This window comes from Corvus brachyrhynchos, unplaced genomic scaffold (genome assembly GCF_000691975.1).
Source record: "Corvus brachyrhynchos isolate BGI_N302 unplaced genomic scaffold, ASM69197v1 scaffold90, whole genome shotgun sequence".
Taxonomy (NCBI): Eukaryota; Metazoa; Chordata; class Aves; order Passeriformes; family Corvidae; genus Corvus; species Corvus brachyrhynchos.
The window spans coordinates 212,543-221,480 of NW_008236932.1; positions in this window are offsets into that span (position 1 = coordinate 212,543).

Genomic DNA, 8,938 nt, shown 5'->3' on the forward strand with positions numbered 1-8,938 from the left:
CTAAGCTTTATGCAAATACTAAACTGATTTAAAAGCCAATTTGGAACAAGCAGAAATCAATGTGGTTATTTGAATGAATACCATATAATTAGGAACATCTGGCTTGTGAATGTAAACTATAGCTAAACTCAGTTTTAAAGAGCAAGCTCTGCTTAGGTTTAATATCCATTTAAATCTCCCTTTTGATCTCAATTAAATTTTTACTAAAAAGAGATTATTCATATAGGTATTTTTAAGTTTTTTTTATTTGAAATTTTTTCTAGGTAAGATTTCCATTAGATATGCAAGTGGTGTTTTGACATGATTAATGTCTTTGGTGTCTTGGAGAAAAAGGGCACAGTTTGATTGTTACACATTAGCAAAATGCTTGGATCGTGTGCTTGGGACTGGAACACAGCCCTCACAAACCGAGACACGTGTTTTCCCACATGTACACTGCTTTTATATGAGCAGAAACTTTCCTTTTTTTAAGATAATATTCAGTTTCCTGTTCTGTCAGCATCACTGCCATACCTTAAAAAATCCAAAACCAAACAACATTATTTTCTATACACTCCAGTAGCACTGTTTAAAATGTACTGTATGTAACACTAGTTCAGGCACCTTTGTTTTTGAGCTCTTTTTGAGTTTTGGCAATGTGATACTAGATTTTCTGTTTTTAATTAAAGTACTCCTTTTCAATTAAAATTCTTCTAGCACAGTGTTTTGATCCATAGGCATGTGGCAATACCTCTTATGTCTTGCTGAGAGCAGATCTGGTGTAGTATCTATTCTGTTTGCCTGTGGTGGTGCTGTCGGGTTCTGAGCAGCACACTGACTCCCCTACTCCGGGGAAACCGTGACATTATGGCGTGATTTCTGTTTTCCGTGCAGGGATTTTTTTCAAATTTATATTTTTGGTGCTCTGCCCCTCAGATTTCTTAAGACCTTGCTTTTATTTTTGCAAAGGCTGCAACTTCTTAAAATAACATAAACATTTCATAAGAGTTATACCGTAAACAACTGCTGGGAAACTTATTTTTCTGTGTGACAAAACTAGCTCTGGTCTGCTGTACTCTTCGCCAGACCAGAGGATTGCACTTTCCTACCTCTGTTCATGCAGGTCACAGTTTCATTGTCTCCAGCGCTGCTCTTTGCTTGGCATAGCACTGTTGGCAGGAACAGTTTGTGTGTCCTGTTAAAGGAAAAAAAGTTAAAATAAAGAGTGGAATGTTGGCTACTGGAAGAAACAGTGCTATGAGCCAGTGTCATACATGTTGCAGTACTTGGTTCAAGGCCCTGAAAAACACTATCTGTTTAACTTGTATGAACACAAAACCATCAGCAGCTGTCAATGATTACCTCCTCTCTCTGGATAGTTGTGCTGGTTTTGGCTATGGGAGAGTTAATTTTCTTACTGGTACCTCGTATGGGGCAGTGTTTTGGATTTCTGCTGGAAACAGTGTTAATACAGGGGTGTTCTCCTTTCTGCTGAGCAGGGCTTGCACAGAGCCAAGGCCTTTTCTGCCCCTCACCCACCCCACCAGCAAGTGGTTTGGGGCTGTACAAGAAGTCATGGGTGTTGCTCTTTGTGTGAATTTTCAGAGTTATTTTGAAAGAAAAAAGATAAGCCAGTGAAACCCTTTCTGAGCTGAGAGCTGTCTTGTACCCTGGCAGTGTGCTGTTCTATAACAAATAATGATCATTGTGAGGTTAAAAGGTGGGGATCAGTCTGAGCCACCATCCCAGGCCTGCGCTGAGACTGTACTGTGACTGAAAAGTCCAACAAATAATGGGAGATGCAGATAACATTTATGAAGAAATCTTCATTTTGAGGCTAAGTGAAGGAGGTTCCTCACCTCTTAACCACATGAGCTTTTGAGTAGGGTCCACAATACCTTAAAAACAACTGTTGTCACTATTTGGAAACTTAAAATATTGACATGTTTGTGACAAGGACAGAGGTTTGGAAGATGCACACTGCATGCTGTCTTGATAGTTTGCAAGGTGGTTACTATCATGTTGTCTTCTTGTGCTGTCAGCTCTGAATATTTGTAAGTGTGGTCGTGGGTATTGCAAAGGTGGGACTTTCAAATTTAGCAAAGTTATGTTCAACATTAAGCAGGTTCAAGTTAGGAAGCCTTTTGTGCATGTATCTTCCTGCCCTCTCTCTGTCCATTTTCTTTCGGGGAGAAGAGCTGAGATGAGCGCTGTCTGTTAGGGAAGTTTCACTGCATCCGTATGGAATCCAAGATCTGTCCCCCTACATGCTGCTTTTTCCTATCCCTCGCTTGGTAGGCTTATTGTAAATTCATTTGTCACCCCATGCTGCTGCTCATTCGGCCAGTTCATTGTCAAAAGGCGGTCTTCAGACATACTTTTGTACACCTTACTCTGTGGTGAAGCCCTAGATTTTGCTTATTCTGAAGGCCACACCAGCAGTGCAGTGTGGGTTTGTTCAGCACCAGATTTGTCATGTTTTGCTTTTACCATTTGGAAATGAAAGAATGGACAGACCTCATTACACCAGTAGCAGGTGGAGAATGGATGTTTTAACAGGAAGGTCTAGAAACAGGAAAGGAGTACAGCATAGGAAGGGGAGAAGAATAGAACTAAGTGCTGGATGCTAAGCATGGTGCAGATGCTGTTGAGTGATCCCCAAGTAAAATTATTGGGTGGCAATTATATGTTTTTATAATTTCTTAACTTATAGTTGTTAATCTTTTATAATTTATTAACCACATGGTAGAAACATACACTATCATTCATGGGTTTCCCCAACAGGTGGGGGTATTGTGAATGTTTCAGCAAGCCATAATCATCTGCTTTAGTCTGATGTCTGTTGTGCAAAGGGGAAATAACGAGTTAAGGAATAACAAGCAGCAATGATCAGACCAAACCCAGGAGTACACATATTTTTCAGATCTGGATTATAGCTCAATCTGCTAATCTTCTATTTATCTTGTTTCTCTGTCTTTTGGTGGGCTGAATTTTCCTAAGATAAAAACAGTACTTGATAGTTTTTGCGCATGATGAAAAGTTGGTTTAAAATTCTGCACCATATATAACTGAGATGTTAGAGTTTGCTGTTACATGGAAACACTGAATACTGCTGAAAACAGTATTTCTGACATTTATCATAAAATAAGCACTGTCTAGGTTATCTTGATAGATGTCTGGTTTATGGTAGAAGATAACACAGCAGTAAAGTCTGGCTACAGCAAAAGATAGGCTATTGTACCTAATATTCTTAATTACAGAACTGTATAAACAGTCCTATTAAAATCACACAGCTAATCAAGATCTTTTTTTTAACTCAACCCCAAAATAATTAAATTGCATAAGAATTGGAATTCGTTTTTGCTGTGCTCACACCTCACGGACAGTGCATATTGCACTTTCTTTTGCAATAGTAGAAGTAATACAGCTACAGATGGTGTTGCTTTACCTCTGTGTTAGGAAATAACTTTAAAATAGCTTCTTGGTTTGCCTGGTTTGCTTGGTCTGTTTGTAACTGTGTAAGTGCATAACTGAAAGCAGAACAACTTAGATGAAGTAGGCATAATACAATTCTTTGTTTCAGCAAGAAAACCAAAACTTTACATTTTCTTCTGTGACTGTACCACTCTCTTCACACTTTCCCCGTGCCCCATCCTGCACACGTGATGTCCACATGCAGCTTTGTGCACAGGTGGTGCCTGTGTGTGCCAGCAGCAGAAGGCACAGACCGTGGGCCAGCGCTGCACCCTTGGGCACCGGGGAGCTTGGCTGGTGGATTTGTGCAGATGGACAGTGCTGGAAGAGGCAGCAGATCCTGCTTTTGTGCTGCAAGATCTCAGTGCTCTGAGAGCTCATCCACCAGTCTGAACTAATAGAGAAGGGCTAGAAAACAAAAATATTTCCTGTTTTGTAAACCTGTGCATCTTGAAAGTCAATGCAATTGTGATCTGCTTGCCTAAAAAATTGTAGTGATACTGAAAGGAATGCAAGAAAGGAACAAGTCAAGGGCATGCTTCTGTGCTGTTTTTGCCTGCTTACTCAATCAGTAATTTCTATATAAAGATCTTTCAGGTAAAATCTACAAGTTAATGAGGCACCACTTGCAGAAGAAATAGCTAGAGTTAATTTCCTAATGATACCTCAGTGTGGCCTCTAGAGTTGAATTTAACAATTTTCCTCTTATTTCTATGAGGAAAAAACCCCCATTATTTGTATGGTTCTTTTCTGAGATACCATCTTGTTGCTCTTATGTGAGAGCAGCATGTTTGGAGATTCCATATATGTATGCAGACTAGACCTGATACCCTTTTTCCTGTTTGGAAGGTTTTAGACATATATATAACAATCTTACATCTTGTTCCCCCTCAGAACATTAGTTTGAGAAAAAGTCAAAACCCTTGAGAACTGGTGAAATCCATTATAGTGTAGTACGTGATTTCCCATTACATTTTGAAAATTGTATACATAAAAAAATAATATATGTGAGTGACTCAGGATAGTCTCCAATGTTTTCCTTATCCTGTATGAAAACTTGCATCATGTATCTATACTCCACACACATTGAAGAGTCTCAGAAGTTGAAAACCTGTTAATCGAAACCTCTAGAATCAGAAATAGGTACAACAGCTTGTTGCGGCTAGAAAAGAGAAATGGCAAAAGGCTTCCTTGTTTTTTTCCTCTGGGAATTCTGGCCTTCCCTCTGCAACATTGTCTGTCCAACTGTGTGGTGGGTTTTATGCTCTTCATTGTAGGAAGTTACTTTTGTTTTCTGTAAGAGAATTTGTCCTACAAAATTTTGTTGTGTCTAGTCATTCTATTTTTAGAATTTTTGTAATTCTTTGTTTTGTCCTTCCTGTTCCGTATCACATGAAGACTTTACAATTAAAGAAGTTTTTTGAGCTTGCTTATTTAGCATGATTGCTGAATGGCAAAACATTATCCCTAAGTTATGGTATCTTTTAGTTTATTCCATGAAATCAGCTGTTTGAAAAGCTTTGTTTATAGCACTACTGAAAGCCAGCAATTTCTTCAACTACACAGTCTTACATGGGTCAGTGTAATGCAACATTTTTGCTTTCTCATAACTGATTCACACAACATTCTCTACCTTGCTAATTTGTGGGAAAGAAAATTTCAACAGCATAGCTATTGGTACAGCATAAAGAAACCATACCTGCAGTTACGTGTATTGTGATCTTTCAGGGTACTTGTACACCTTTTCCTTTTGCCTCACAGTTGGGAGTGTGGTGGGTCTCCTCAGCTGCCATCGGGATCTGTCATGTGGCTTCAAATAATTCCATAAGTTACAGTCAGCTAATGACACACAACTGACTTAGGGAAAAGGACTGGTGGCTATCAACTGTACCAAGGAGTAGCAGTTGGGTATGGATCATAATTTTTTATTGTTTAAAGGTTTGCAATCCATTAATTGTGACATTCTGGAAGAGCAGAAATTATTCACCATGCAACTTTAATTGTGTTAACAAAATATGGGGAAGTTTGGATTGGTTTTTTTTTAATCCCATGAATGTCTAATGTCTGAAGTGTGACATTACCACGTCCTTCTCTAGAACTGTTCTAGGGCTGTACAGCGTTTTTCATGCAGTGGAAGATTTAGTCTTGCTTCCGTGGCAGCTGCCTCCTTTTGAAAGCTTCTTGCTGGTACTTTTCTGGTGGTGGTGCTGCTTCCTCTTTTTTTATAAAACAAAACATTATTGTCTTTTTTGACATTTCAGAATCTTCTTGGCAGCAATTTTAGCACCATTTTCTTTGCTACTAACATACTTCTTATTCTTTTGTTATATATTTATAAAATATGTAATAGGATTTGCAACTTCTGTATCTAATAAACAAATCCTTCTGTAAACAGAGCTGTTTCAGCATGGATTGTGACACAACACATAAGCAGGGTTTTGAGCTGGACTGGGGATGTGCTGACACACAGCTACCCATCCCTTCACAATTCCCCATGTACTACTGTAGTAAGCCAGGGCCTGGCTCTAGTCTGTTCTTGCTGTGGTAACCCTCCCTTAGGGTTTAGCAGAAGTCAGGACAATTTACAGATGATGAGTTAAAAGCCAAGCCAAACCAAAAGTAGCTAGATTTTTTTGCACAGTAAAACCAGGAGTTTTTTGTTTCAGCAGAGAAGGGTGGGAAGGACCATACCCGGCTTTGTAGCTTTTAGACTTTTAGCCACTGAAGTATGTCAACCCATTTTTTTGTGTGCTGCACACAGACGATTTCATTTTCTCTGGGAATTCTGGCCTTCTTTCCATGGCAGTGTCAGTCCAAATGTGTGGTGAGTTTTAGGCCTTCATTGTAGGAAGGTACTTTTCTGTAAGAGAATCTGCCCTGTGAAATTCAGCTGCACCTCCTAATTATGTTTTTAGAATTTTTGTCACTCTTTTTTTTCTTGTTCCTATTCCATATCACATGCACAGTTTACAATTAAAGAGGGATTTTTTTGGAGCTTCCCATCTTTTTACTCACCATGGGATCCATATCAGTCTGGATGCTTTGACAAATGTCACTTCTCTGCAAATGTAGTGTCATCCATTACCTGGGCTCCAGTGTTATGCACGGACCCTGCTTAATTTTTGCCTGCCTCATTCCATTACTTTTGCTGTCTTTCTAAGTAAAATAATTAAAGTTGATTGGGTGCAGACTTGGGAAAAGGTGATAATGTCCTCATTATTGTATGCCAGTACAAGTCCCTGCTTAACCTGAGATCAGAAAATTACATACTTAACCAGTCTTTAGCCAGGTTGGAGTCTTTTCAGCCAGTGCATGTATTTTTAGGAAGCCTAACAACCAAAATGAAACAAAAAAGAATTTCTCAAGTCTGAATTAAGACCCTGTATGCAGGAGTAACAGGACTGAGTGAGATGTGATTTTGATTCTGTAGGGAAGAAACAAAACAAAACCACTGTATTTTTGTTATCTATCCAGTGAGGTATAAAGTTTCCTGGAGATTTGAGAAATCCTAATTTGTGGAACTTGCTGACATTTAATCACAAGTCTTATTATCTCTCTGTGTCTGTCTGTCATCTAAAATAACAAAAGGCATCCATCTAGTATGTAAATCTGATCATGCAGGGATCTTGATGCTGGCTTATATTCCTATCTCTCTACAACACTTCCTTTGATTAAAGGACCCCAGAGGCTATTGCAGTTCTGCTGGACTAACCTTATGTTTCTTCCTGTTCCTTGTCTATTCTGTGTGAAGTCTTCTGAGTGGTTTTAATCTCCTAAATGGTAATTACCCCAAACTAGTACCTTTTTTTTTTCCTTAACCTTGGAAATGTGCCTTCTTTAGCTACTCTGGGGTTGTAATTAGGATAATACTCAATTTCATTCTCTGTGCTTTGAAGGATGGAGCTTTGTACACCACAGGAGATGATAAGGCCTGTAGAAGACAGCTAGCTTCTTGAGGGATATCTTTATGGGGCCCATGGAATTACATGTATTGCAAAAGAAGAAATTGGCAGTGTCACCAAAAGCCTTTAAATAAAACAAAATCTGTCTTACCTAGGTGTGGGAGAAGCACATGGCAAAGGACAAGGACAGTCCTTATCATAAAATAGCTGAAAATAGGATAAAAGTGCTTACATTCTGAAGTAGTATTTACCCCAGTCCACAGAGCAACTTTGCTGTAGGTGAAGAATTTGTACTGCCCTACGTACTGTATCTGTTATTTACAAGACCATCCTGCCTACAGCTGGTCTTCCCCGCTTTGTGAGTGTTTAAGCCTTAATGAGTACAAGTGAATGTTACAATCTGAACAGTTTATTTATTTTTTTTTCCTCTGTGCCCCACTGCAGAGCAGCTAACAGCTTTGGCTGTTTTCTGACTTCACTGTGAAATACACTTTACTTCTACTTGACTGCAGTAAGACATTTGCTAACTGTTAATAGCTGTTAATAGCTTTACCTCCGGGAGACCCTGACAGCCCTTCAGGCCCACACATTTAACCTTGTGACAGAGAGGTAGGTGGGAATTTGATTTCATGTTGGAGCTGGCAGTGCCATCAGGCCTTCACTTGAGAGACCACACCTTTTCTTTTGTCAGAGCAGTTATCATCGAGGTTTTGTGCTGTTCACTGTGCTAAAAATTTATTAAACGAGTAAGTAGGGAAAAACTTAGGACAGTGGTTTTACTGGAGGCTGTGCGAACTGAGAATATGCTTCCAAGTAATTCCCCCGATTTTGCACTGGAGGCATTGCAAACTGGGAAGTGGCTGCAGAAAACCCCTGTTCTATTGCTGTAAAACTGTATCATGTAGTAGTTAAAAATACCGATCTTTTCTGAGATGTGTGTGGGGTAACTGTGGCACAAGAAATCAAACAGTTTTTCCTACAAGGTAAGGTGAATTGCTAGTCTCAGGTAGATGGCACCATCCCCTGAGCATGAGTGAAAGAAAATCAAGATTAAACTACCTGAAAGAAAGCTGCTACTTCTCATCTTTAGGCATGTATTTAGTCATCCAGTATTAGTCAGTATAATTACGGAGGCTACAGAAGTAATTCCAGATAGCAAACAGCGTTGAAATGTACAGTTTAGGCTTAAAAATAAAATGATTTAAAATAGATTTTCCTGCAAGTTAAGAGAATCCCAGTGTGATTGTCAGCCACCGCAGTCAGACGCTGCTCTGCACTCAGGGCTTTTTTGGCCTCTCCTGCTTGCTTTCTCCTACCACGTTGGCAAGCTGCAACAAGTGAAAACTCCACCCTTCTACAGGCTGGGGAGAATAAGATTCATAAACGGCAACAGCTGGCGAGTAAAATCGGCGTTCCTCTGAAGGTGGTGATTTCCCAGACAGCCGCTGTGTGCAGCTGAGAAAGGGGCGGGATCTTTTTCAAGTACGTTAGTTGTGATTTGCTGAATTCGTAGACTTTTCCCCTCAAAACCCCAACCCTCTCTCGCTCTCGCTCTCTCTTTTTTTTTTTTTTTTTTTTTTTTT